Genomic DNA, 13,758 nt, shown 5'->3' on the forward strand with positions numbered 1-13,758 from the left:
TCTAAGCTGTTCAACTTCTAGCATTTTTACTGAGAATACAGGATTAATTCCAATAGATCTGCCTTTTTTGGTTGGTTTTTGTGGGTTATTTTTTGTTTTGTTTTGTTTTGTTTGGTTTGTCTGGTTGGTTAGTTTGGTTTGTTTTTGTTTTTGTTTTTGTTTTCAGTTGCAGCTTTTTATATTCTTTCTTTGTTCTGCATGTTTTGTATTTTGATTATTCTGTGCTAAGAGGACTTTCTTTTCTGGTCCAGTCTCTTTGGTGTTTTTATGCTTCTTGTGCCTTCATAGACATCTTCTTTAGGTTAAGAAATTTTTCTTGTATGATTTTGTTGAAAATATCTTCTGGAACTTTGATCTCATCCTTCTTCTTCTAATCTGAGTATTAGTATGTTTTGTGTTATCATAATGTACCAGAGTTCCTGGATGTTTCCTGAAAGTTTGTATGTAGACCAGGCTGGTTTTGAACTTAACAGCTCTAACTCAAGTCAAGTGTTGGGCTTAAATCTAGGCCAACATGCCTGGCATCAACATCACCATCATTGGCTGCTGAGCATGGAATATAGAGTTTTAGGTATTTATTTTCTTTTGTTTTGTATATTTAAGCATAGGTTATTGTGTTGATATTCATCAACATCTTGCATTTGAAATTTGGCAGGGAGTATATTTAATTTCTTAGGATGCCCTTTATTCATGACACTAATACTATCTGAGCTTTCCGAGTCATTGAATTGTAGGTGTGTGACGCTCTTCTTACCAGTTGTATTTGTTTTATTTTAATTTTGTTTGTTTTATTCACATTTAATTTATTTTTAATTTAAATTTGTTTTTTGTTTTTATTTATTCTCTGACATGAACTTGAGTCTTTGATCACCTCCTCCTGGGTGGTGCAACCTTGCAAGGCCACAGAGGATGACCTTGATGAGGTCTGATGAGACCTGATAATCTAGAAGGGAAGGAATCCCTCCCCAATTAGGAGACTAGAGAAAGGGCATAGGAGCAGAAGAAGGAGGGTGGGTGGGACTGGCAGAAGATGAGGGAGGGGGCTATGGCAAGGATACAAAGTGAACACATTGTAATAAATAACTTAATTAAATTAAAAAATAATTTATCCACTTAACATCCCAATTGTAATCTTCTCCCTTGACTTTTCCTTGTCTCACCCTCCATTTTTTTCCTCCTTATCCCATTTCCTATATCTCAGATACAGGGAACCCTCCTCTCCTACCATCTGAACCCAGCCTATCAAGTCTCACTAGGACTTCCTGCATCCTCTTCCTCTGTGGCATAGCAATGCCCCTCCACCAAGGGGAAATGATCAAATAGCACACAACAGAGTCCATGTCAAAGCCAGCACCTTCTCCCCTTACTATGGATCAAACATGGAGACTGAGCTGCCTATCAGCTACATCTGAGCAGGGGTCTGTTTCCTCTTCATGAATGGTCTTTGGTGGGTCCATCAATCTCTGCAAGTCCCCATGGGCCCAGATTTGTTGTCCTTGTTGGTCTTCTTATGGAGGTCCTGCCAGCTCTGGGTCTTTCTACATTCTATCCTCTCACTCTTTCCTATGATTCCCTGTGCTCTACCCAAAGTTTGGCTGTGAATCTTCGCATCTGTTTCGAACCCCTGCTGGGCGTCTTTCAGAGGATATGTATGTTAGGCTCTCATCCTCTTCCCTCTCCTCAGTCACTTCTGGTGTCGATTTTATTTGCACTTTTGCATAAGAATTAAGCATCCTCCATAGGGTCCTCCTTTTTATTTAGCTCCTTTAGGTCTATAGATTGTAGTATGTTTATCCTATATTATGGCCATTATCCATTTACAAATGAGTATATACCATGCATGTCTTTCTGGTTTTGGAATAACTCACTTAGGATGATCATTTCTAGTTCCATCTACTTGCCTGAAAATTTTATAGTTTCCTTTTTTTTTAATACCCGAGGTGCATTCCATTGTGTAAATGTACCACAATTTCTGTAAAACAATGGTTTGGTTGAGAGACATATAGTTTGTTTCCCTATTATGGCTATTATGAATATAGATGTTATGAACACAGTTGAGCAAATATCTTTGTTGAATGGTGGAGCATCTTTTTGATATATGCCCAGAAATGATATAGCTGGGTCTTGAAGTAACACTATTTCTAATTGTCTGAGAAAGTATCAGATTCATTTCTAAAGCAGTTGTATAAGTTTTCACTCCCACAGCAATGGAGGAGTGTTCCTTTCTTCACATTCTCAGTAACTTGCTGTCACTTCAGGTTTTGACCTTAGCCATGATGGGTTTAAGATGGAATGTCATTTGCATTTCCATGATGACTACAGATATTGAGCATTTAATATCCACCATTTGATATTCCTCTGTGGAGAAATCTTTGTATAGTTCTCTACCCCAGTTTTAAATTGGATTATTTGGATTATTGGAGTTTAATTTCTTCAGCTCTTTATATATATTGTTTATTAGCTCTTTCAGTTGTATGAAGGGTTGGTGAAGATCTTTTGTCAGTCGGTAGGCAGTCATTTTGTTCTATTGACAGAGTTCTTTGCTTCATAGAAGCTTTTTGTTTCATGAGATCCTATTCATTAATTCTTGATCTTAGAGCCAGTGTTCTTGGTGTTCTGTTGAGGAAGTTACCTTCTATGCCAATGAGATCGAGGATCTTTCCCACTTTTTTTTCTAACAGATTTAGTGTATCTGGTTTTATGTTGAGGTCTTTGAACAACTTGGACTGCAGGTTAGTGCAGGGTGATAAATATGGATCTATTTTCATTTTTCCACATGTAAACTTCAGGTTAGACCAGCACTGTTTGTTGAAGATGCTGTCCTTTTTCCATTGCATGGTTTTGGCTTCTTTGTCAAAAATCAAGTTGCCATAGGTGTGTGGGTTTATTTATGTGTCTTCACTTCAATTCCATTGATCCACTGATTGTTTTTATTATAGTACCATGCAGTTTTTATTACTATTGATTTATAATAGAGCTTGAGATGAAGAATGGTGATACCTCCTGAAGATCTCCTATTGTACAAGATTGTTTTAGCTATTCTAGCTTTTTTATTTTTCCATATGAAGCTGAGAATTGTTCTTTCAAGTTCTTTAATGAATTGTGTTGATATTTTGATGGGAATATCATTGAATCTGTAGATTGTTTTGTTATGATGGCAATTTTTACTATGTTGGTCCTACTGATCCATGAGCACGAGAGATATTTCTATCTTCTGGTTTCTTTTTTCAATTTCTTTCTTCAGAGGCTTGAAGTTTTTGGTTTTGTTGTTGTTGTTGTTCATATAGGCTTTTTACTGGCTTGTTGAGGATAACACCAAAATACATTTTTTTTTAATGCCTATTGTGAAGGGTGTTATTTTCCTATTTTTTTTCAGTCCATTTGTCTTTGGCATACAGGAGTGTATTTTTTGAGGTTCCCTACAGTAGAATTTTGGGGGTCATTTTTGTATACTGTCATATCATCTGTGAATAGAGATACTTTGACTTCTTCCTTATCACTTTGTATCCCCTTAATTTCCTTTAGTTGTCTTATTGCCCGAGATAGGACTTTGAGTACTGTATTGAAGAGATTTGGAGAGAGTGTGTAGCCTTGTCTTTTCCCCAAGTCCAGTGGAATTGACTTAACAATCTTTTCATTTAGTTTGATGTTAGCTATATACTATTCTGTATATTTTCTGTATACTATCTTTACTCTTTTTAGATATGTGCCTTTGTCCCTGGTCTCTCCAAGACTTTAAACAAGAATAACTGTTGGATATTGTCAAATGCTTTTTCAGCATCTAACGAAATGGCTTTTTTTTCAATTTGTTTATACAGTGGATTACATTGATGGATTCCATATACTTAACCACCCTCGCATGCCTGGGATGAAGCCTACTTGGTCATGGTGGATGATACCTTTGATATGTTCTTGGATTTGGTTTGCAAGTATTTTATTGAGTATTTTTACATCATTGTTCATAAAAGAGATTGGTCTGAAGTTCTCTTTCTTTTTGGTAATCTTTGAGGATTTTCAAGTTGACTGTGGTCTCACCAAAGGAATTTGGTCATGTTGCATCCATTTCTATTTTATGAAATAATTTGGAGAATATCAGTATTCACTCTTCTTTGAAGGTCTTGTAGAATTCTGCTCTGAAATTATCTGGCCCTTGGCTTTTTTTTGGTTGGGAGTATTTTGATGGATGCCTCTATTGCCTTATTTACTATAAGACTGTTTAATATCTTTACCTGATGTTGATTCAACTTTGCTAAGTGGATTTTAAATAGAATTGTATATTTCATTTAGATTTTCAAATTTTGGGGCATATAGGCTTTTGACATAAAAGGTAATGGTTCTTTGGATTTTCTCAGTGTCTATTATATCTTTTTCTTTCAGACTTTGTTGGTTTGGATAGTATCTTTCTACCATTTACTTAGTTTGGCTAAGAATTTGTCTGTGTTTTTAATTTTCTCAAAGAACTAGCTCTTGGTTTCGTTGATTCTTTGAATTATTATCTTTGTTTCTAATTTATTGATATCAGCCCTGAGTTTGTTTTTTCCTAGTGGTCTACTTTTGCTGGGTGTGTCTGCTTCTTTTTTCCTAGGTCTTTCAGGTATACCATTAAGTTGCTTGTATGAGATGTCTCCAATAGCTTATGATGGCCTTTGTTGCTATTCAAACTCCTCTTAGGACTGCTTTCATTGCATCGCATATGAAGTTGAGAACTCTTCTATCAAGGTCTGTAAAGTATTCTGTTGGTATTTTGATGGAAATTGCATTGAATCTGTAGATTGTTTTTGGTAAGATGTCCATTTTTACTATGTTAACTCTGCCAAGCCATGAGTATCAGATAGTTCCATATTCTGATATCTTCTTCTAATCTTTCTTCAGAGACTTGAAGTTTTTTCATAAAATCTTTGACTTAATTGATTATGGTCACACCAAAGTACTTTATGTCCTTTGAGGCTATTGCGAAGGGTATTGTTTCCCTGATTTATTTCTCAGCCCTTTTATCTTTTGTATACAGGAGGGCTAAATTTTTTATTAATTAATTTTGTATCCAGCCACTTTGCTGATGCTGTTTATCATCTGTAGAAGTTCCCTAGTAGAAGTTTTGGAGTTATTCAGGTATACTATCATATCATCTGCAAATAGTGATACTTTGACTTCTCCCTTTGCAATTGGTATTCTTTTGATCTCCTTTAATTGTCTTATTGCTCTAGTAAGGACTTCAAGAACTATGTTGAAGAGATATGGAGAGAGTGGACAGCCTTGCCTTGTCCCTGAGTTCAGTGGGACTGCTTTAATTTTCTCTCCATTTAGCTTGATGTTGGCTATAGGCTTGTTGTATATTGCCTTTACTATGTTTAGGTATGTGCCCTTTATCCCTGATCTCTCCAATACTTTAAACATGAATGGATGCTGGATTTTTTCAAATGCTTTTTCAGCAACTAAGGAGATTATCATGTGTTTATTTTTCTTTCAATTTGTTAATATGGTGGATCATATCAATGGATTTTTGTATATTGAACCACCCCTGCATACCTGCCATGAAGCCTGCTTGGTTGTAGTGGATGATATCTTTGATGTGTTCTTTTATTGGGTTTGCAAAGTATTTTGTTGAGTATTTTTGCATCAATGTTCATAAGGGAAATTGGCCTGAAATTGTTTTTTATGCTGCGGTATCAAGGGCTGCTTGCTCCTGGATAACTGGGTTCTGGAGATGCCATATTGCTCTGTCTTTTGTTGGTTGAGCTTTTATGCTGGCCTTTATCCATTTGGCTATCTTAGGTGTTGGGTGTTAGTTTCTGGTGGTTCCTAGAATCCTGTGCTGGGGAGAAGGAGAATCCCTTTGGCAGGAAGAAGATTTTTTCAAAGGAGGCTTCCTTAGCTTTTGGGGTACGGTCACTGAATGACAGGTGTTTTTCAGGAATTGTCACAGCTCACCTTAGGCATACAGACCTTAGTGGAAATTTTCCATGTTAGTCAAGGGGGCTCTCTTCTCACCCAGAGAAATCCTGGAGACAGCTGCCCTGATGCTGGGGTTCTTGCTGTAAATTTAGTGAGCTGAAGCTGTAATCTGGGTACCCCATGGTTTGGTCAGTTTAGTTAGGGATAACTGGTTGTCCCTTGGAGCAGTATCTGGGGGTTGTTCTCAGGGAACCCAGGCTTCTGTAGGTCTGAGTTTGGAGCTCTGTGCCCCAGTACCCAGGTGGTAATCAGTGGCAGGTGAGCACCACTCTCATGTGTACAGCAGGAGGCTAGAGTCTGGAGCCTGTAGATAACCAGAAACTTTTCTGGAGCTAGGTGTCCTAAAGTAGGGCCAGATATTTCCCCCACCTTTGGGTTTTCTCCCAACAGAAAGATCCAGTCTGTACTGTTGGGGGATGTAGAGTGCATAGGCACTTGCTTGCGAATGGTGGCTCCAAGCTGGTGACTGGACAGGAACCTGGAAAATTTTTCCGATAATATTCCCATATGTGGTTGTGGTAGTGGTGGTGGTAGTGGTGGTGGGAGGGTCAGCTGAGTGCTCTAAGTTGGGACCTGCTGTTTCCCTCCCTGTGGGGTTTTCTTTCTACAGGGAAACCCATCCTTTAGTTCCCTGGGGCACACAGTTCTGTCTGTGATGGAGAATTGGTTACGTGGGTCTGGCGGGTGAAGTCCCACTCAGGGATGGCTGCTGTGCACCTGCAAGTCTACAGGACATTTTCCATGGATAGACTGGATGACATTCAGTCAGTCCCACTTGCTTCCTTCCCTGTGGGTTTTTCTTGAGAGTGGGACTCCCAGTCTCTTGTGCTCTGGGGCACACAGTTCAGCCTGGGAAGGTGATCAGGACACACTTCTTGGGTCTATTTTCTTGAAAACTTTATTCCTGCCAAAACAGCCCAGGAAATTTTCCAGGGATTAGCTGGGTGCTCTGAGGTTGAACCCAATTGTTTTTCTCATCATTGGGTTTCTTATCACCTGGTAAACACAGTCAATGTTGTTTAGGGACCAACTGTTCCAACTATTTGTCACTGTGCAGTCTCTGTTACCCCACTGATCAGTATGCAATCAGCCCTGCCATCTGGAATCTGTTTTTAATTTTTACTGAATATGAGTATTTTGATTGAAGTCATGAATATGAACCTCTTGTGTGCCTGATCGTCACAGTAGTCCAAAGATGTGTTCAGAACTTATGAACTTATAGCAATTGATAATAGTGGGTCCCAGTTAAACACTGACATTTCAGACCAATTATTTGCAAGAGCAGCAAGAGCTCCTCACTGCTGAGCCATCTCTCCTGCCTTATGTTGCTTACATATATCATCATTTACATTGCTAATATTTTCATCTTTCTATTTTTAGCTATTTAAACATGCATTCCTTTTAGTAAGATCTTATTAAAGTTACAGTTTAAGCTAGGGCATTGTAGATTTCTGAAAATTGAATACACAACTGGAGTGAATGTATAATTCCTTGTAGAAGCTTCAGTAAACACCTCTCAGTTCTTTCCATGTTTTATGTTTGTTTTATTGATTTAAAGGGGAGACTCTGTCTTACTATATAGGTCTGGCTGTCCTAGAACTCTTTGTATAGATCATGCTGGCATCCAATTAAATAATATATACCTGTGTCTGCCTCCTGAGTGATGGAATTAAAGGCATGACAGAATATACCCAGCTTGTCCATCATTTTTTTTTTTGTAGTTAGTAACTGTTCATATTTCTCTAATGTGTACTTAGTACTGTTCATCTGTTAATTTCTCTCTTTGTGTCTCTGTCTCTCTCTTTCTATTTTGCTCTCTTCTCTCTGTTTGTCTTTGTCCACATTAATTGCCATGAGTATTCCAAACCTCTATCCTATTCAGATATGGCACAGTTAAACTTTTTTATTCCGTTTTATTCTAAAATGACTTAGTGATAACATTCACACTTATTTTTTTAATAGAAAAGTTTTAATCTTTATTTTAAACTATAGCCTATACATGATTTAAAAAGGAAAATATACAAAACAATGATCAAAGAATAATCATGTGTTCTATGCCTTTTCTTTTGTCTGGGAACTCAGAAATATGATGTTATCAGCTATGATTATTGTTGCTTGCCACTCACATTATTTTTATCCATCTATTCACTGTAATACAATTTCCCCTCCACAAATATATGAGCCCCCATTTTCATATATTGGTATGCCACATCTCTGATCCCTGGTCAAAACATGATATCCAGTGCCATGTTGTCTTTTGACTGACACCACCCATCTGTTCAGTGTCACCTGATAGCCACATCTCATTTGTTGCTAGATAAAATATGATGACTGTGTTTTTTCCTTCTACCTGTCTCATGACAGGGTCCTGACCTACTTGCCCAAGTAACTAAAGATGATTCATACATTACTCAAGAACCCAACTAATGTCTAATTCATATTCATGCCTTACAAACTAATGAAACGCCTTTAACAAAGGTTTCCAAAGCATGCCTTTGGTTTTCCTTACAATCTAACCTTTAAGCTTTTTCTTCTCCTCTTGTTCACCTCATGCACAACACCCAACTATCTAACACTAGCACTTCTGTGTCAGAAAATAAATGGAAGCAGTACTATAATTATATGATTCTATTGCCAATGAAGTATAAATTAATATTGTTGCTACTCTTTCTGTTGTACAAATGCATGGCATATTTTAGGATTCAGTGACCTTCAATGATGTGCATGTGAAATTCAGCCAAGAAGAGTGGGCTTTGCTGGAACCATCACAGAAACAACTCTACAATGATGTGATGCTAGAGACCTGTAAAAACCTCACTGCTATAGGTAAGACAGCAAATTTTCTTTCACTTTTAAAATAAGGAGACAAGTCTTACTTTGTTATTTATCCTTTACTATGATTCCAATTGAGAATGAGGAGGAATGAGGTGACTAAATCAGGCATGGTTCTAAGGGTCATAGAAGATAGTGATTTAAGTTTTGCTTTAATAATAATATGATATTTCCAGTCATATATATTTTCTGGTACTCTATTTTAGGCTACAATTTGGAAGACTATATCATTGAAGAACATTTTCAAAGTTCTACAAGTAATAAAAGGTAACTTTATGTGCACACTGATATAGATATGAATCTTAAGAAATTTTAATGTGTCCTGGAAGTTTGTTTTTTTTGTTTGTTTGTTTGTTTGTTGGCTGCTTTTTATTTTCTGTTTTTGAAATAGTTTTTTATTCTGTGTAGCTGTGGCTTGACTTAGACTTGCTTGTTAGAACAATGTGATCTCAAAATCACACAGATCTGCCTGCTTCTGCCTCCACAAATGCTGGGATTAAAGGAATGTACCAGCACACCTGGCTGTGTCCAGGAGGTTTTAAAGAAAAGCAACAGTGTAAAAAGAGCACTGCTTTAAGTGTACTGATGATCATTAAAATCTCATAATTCCACGTACCTCAATGTCAGGTATCTGATTTGTGTTTGCAAGGTACTCCCCTAAGATAGAAGAAAATAAAATAATGTTGTAACAGAAAATGCCATTGAAATCATATAGACATTACAGCTACTGAGTTAAACTGCCAATCTGTTTAGTCTCATTCTATCTACTCAGATATTGTAAGAGGTATACACATTGAATAGGTGATCAGTATGTTTCAAAACCTTCTAATGAGCAGATATTTCATAGTACAACCAGTGTTACACATATTCATGTAGTAACACTGTAAAGTTTAGTGAAAGGAGCAGCTTATGAGAGTCAATAATAAAATTGTGGAGAAACCTTAATCCCTATATGACATGTCTATGTTGAACAAAAAAAAAGTGTTAATTCAATGTGGAAATCTTTTATTATTCTTGTAATTTAAATTGGTATATCATATGTAACAATGTTTATAAGACACATGAGCATAGAGATATTGAAAGAAGCAGTGTAACTATGTTTCTCCAAGAATAATTAATTTTGTAAAAGTCCCCACTTTGAGTAGATTTTCTGAATGTGATAAAAGGTAACAGTTAATTGGTTTTGCAACTTCACTGAGAATTCATTAGCAAAATCATACTGCTGAAAATACCTATGAATACTAGAAATTTGGAACTTCTTCTGCTTGTCCTGGCTCACTTTGTAAATGAAGTGTCATTCATACCGTACAAAAATTTGTGAATGGGATTGCTTTGGTAAAACTCTGAATTCTTACAATACTCTTCATATACACGAGAAAACCTCTTATAGAAAAATGATGCTATAAAAGTGAACCACATAATAAATGCTCTTACCATCACAGAGATCTTCAAAAATACCCATAATGAAGGGGAATGCCATGAATGTAAATAAAATGATAAAAGTTTAAGATTTGATTCTTCTTTTTATCATTAGTCCAAATTATAAAATTGATTCACATAGATAAATATATTTATTAGTGTAATCAAATGACTGTGGTCAATATTTCACATGTGCCAATTATCTTTGCAGGCATGAAAGCAGTTGTACTGGAGAGAAACCTTTTAAACACACTCTATGTGGTAAATCCTTCCACCATACCACTGTTCTCATAAGCCATGAAAGAACACACACTGGAGAGAAGCCTTACAAATGTAATCAGTGGGGTAAAGCCTTTACAAAAAACAGTCAGCTCATAAGGCATAAAAGAACACATACTGGAGAGAAACCTTATGAATGTAAACAGTGTGGTAAAGCCTTTGCACAAAACAGTCATCTCATAAGCCATAAAAGAACACACACTGGAGAGAAACCATATGAATGTAATGAGTGTGGCAAAGCCTTTGCACAAAACAGTAATCTCATAAGCCATAAAAGAACACACACTGGAGAGAAACCTTATGAGTGTAACCAGTGTGGTAAAGCTTTTGCAAAGAACAGTCATCTCATAAGCCATGAAAGAACACACACTGGAGAGAAACCTTATGAATGTAACCAGTGTGGTAAAGCCTTTGCAAAAAACAGTACTCTCTTAAGCCATAAAAGAACACACACTGGAGAGAAACCTTATGAATGTAACCAGTGTGGTAAAGCCTTTGCAGAAAACAGTACTCTGATACAGCATAAAAGAACACACACTGGAGAGAAACCTTATGAATGTAACCAGTGTGGTAAAGCCTTTGCACGAAACAATCATCTCTTAAGTCATAAAAGAACACACACTGGAGAGAAACCTCATGAATGTAATCAGTGTGGTAAAGCCTTCGCACATAACAGTACTCTCATACGGCATAAAAGAACACACACTGGAGAGAAGCCTTACAAATGTAACCAGTGTGGCAAAGCCTTTGAAGAAAACAGTACTCTCTTAAGCCATAAAAGAACACACACTGGAGAGAAATCTTATAAATGTAACCAGTGTTGTAAAGCCTTTGCACAAAACAGTCATCTCATAAGCCATAAAAGAACACACAATGTAGAGAAACCTTATGAATGTAATGAGTGTGGTAAAGCCTTTGCACGCCACAATAATCTCATAAGCCATAAAAGAGCACATACTGGAAAGAAACCTTATGAATATACCCAATATGATAAAGCCTTTGCACAGCTGTCTCCGGAAACATGAAAAAACGCACAGTGGAGAGAAGCCTGGTGAGGATAATTAGTGTGATAAAACCTTTGCATATTACAGTCATCTCCTAAGACAACAACACATTTTGGAGGGAAACCATATGAATTAACTGTGTGGCAAAGCCTTTGCACATAACATCTCCTAATACATACAAGAAAACATACTGGAAAGAAGCTATCTGACTTTAACCAATGTGAAAAAACTTTTGCACTTCAGAATCATCCTCACAATCATGAAAGAAATCCTAATGGACAGTGGTTTTAACATGGTGAAACCATTCCATATTTGTATAATCTTCATCATCATGAAAGGATTCATACTGGAGAGAGCTTTTGAATGTGTTAAAATGGTGAAGCCTTGCACAAATCTAGAGTCATCATCATCATAAAAGTATCCTTACTGGAGAGGAATTCTTTGACTATAACCAATATGGAAAGGCCTTTGTGTTCTTTGGTCTACTGAGATCCAACAGAACTGAAAAACTAGCTCAATGGAAATGACTTCCCTTTTGTGAAGGGGAAGGGGAAAGGGAATGGGGCAATAGGAATGGAGGGTAGTAATGGGGGAGAGAAGGGAGTGGGACTACAATTGGAATTTAAAGCAAATAAAATTATTTTAAAAAGAATACAATGAATGGTGAATATCAATTACATGCAAAAGTATTATAAAATGTGTTTAGGGAAGACTTATTGATAAATCTGATTCTCAATATTTACTGTTTTCCATTGCCTCACTTTAGACAAGAAAAGTTCAGTCCAGTGGATGAATATGTAGGGAATGGTGAACTAACACCAGCCAGGAAGTTCTCTGAGAGTAATATAATAGTGGTAACCTGTAGAAGTTTCTTTGTGTATACATATATATTGTTCCAGGGGTTCTATTGAAAACCATCACAACCCAGACTGAATTTTGAGATGTGAAGGAGGAGGCTTTCTCTTCCATGTATGACCCTGGTGCTGGCCTAGTTGTGTAACAATGTAAGGGTGAGTTTTCTGTGCCTGACTTCAACTGGGGAGTGTCTTTAGACATAGATGCTACTAGCCAAATTTCATAGATGGCTTTTGACACTGATCCCTGCTAACTCTCTCCTCCTTTTAAATATAGGATGATTAGGATCTATGCTCTTGTTCATATGATAGGAATGTGCTATCTAATGCAAATCAAGCATTCTTGAAGTACCTAGTTTTGAACGATTATATACACCTATCCATGGAGCATTCCAATCATTTCCCAAGGGGTATATAGCCTCTGTTTTCTGGAATTCAATTTGAACTTATTTCCTGAGGTGGTTCCTCTAGACAGAAGGAGAACCAAATTCTTTGAAATGCGTGTGATCAAATGTTTCAGACTTCATAGCATTTCATATTTCACATGTTTCTGGATGTGAGATGGTCAATTAAACATTGTCTTGTGTGTGGGACTCTATAAAATGAGTTATACTTAGTGTTAATTTCACAGTAAGGTTGCAGGCAAGCTTCAGGGTATGGAGTCTTCTGACGTGAGCAGAGTGGCCTATGGAGAAGTAATAAGAGCACAAATATTATTTCCTTGTTTTAATAGCTGAATAGTATTGTGATAAGACATGGGTGGATGGCAGAGGAGGGAAACTCACCTTTTGAGTGGGATAGAGGGAAGAGAAAGGATTTGACCAGTAGGAGTTGAGGGAGGGGCCTTCAGTCAGGATATATAATGAATAAACTGTGAAAAAATTAAAAATAACTAATAAAAGAAAAACGAATTAGAAAAACAAAACCAGAGAGCAAAAATTTGAGTTCAGTCTGGGTAACTGCCCTTGCTCAAAAAAAAAAAAGATATAAAGAAAGAAAAGATTAAGCATCTTACCATGGTCTTCCTTCTTGATTACCTTTCCTAGGTCTACAGATTTTAATATGAGCATCCTATATTATATGTCTAATATCCACTTATATGTGAGTATGTACCATGTGTGTCTTTTTGCTTCTGAGATACCTTACTCAGGATGATAATTTCTAGATCTCACCATTTGCCAGCAAATTTCGTGATTTCTTCGTTTTTAATTGCTGAGTAGTATTCCATTGTGTAAATGTACCACAATTTCTTTATCCATTCCTCAACTGAGGGATATCTGGCTTGTTTCCAGCTTCTGGCTATTACAAGTAAAGCTGCTGTGAACATGGTTGAGCAAATATCCTAGTTGTATACTTGAGCATTTTTTGGATATATGCCTAGGCGTGGTATAGCTGGATCTTGAGGTATCACTATTCCT

The sequence above is a fragment of the Meriones unguiculatus genome, assembly GCF_030254825.1.
Source record: "Meriones unguiculatus strain TT.TT164.6M chromosome 13 unlocalized genomic scaffold, Bangor_MerUng_6.1 Chr13_unordered_Scaffold_57, whole genome shotgun sequence".
NCBI lineage: Eukaryota > Metazoa > Chordata > Mammalia > Rodentia > Muridae > Meriones > Meriones unguiculatus.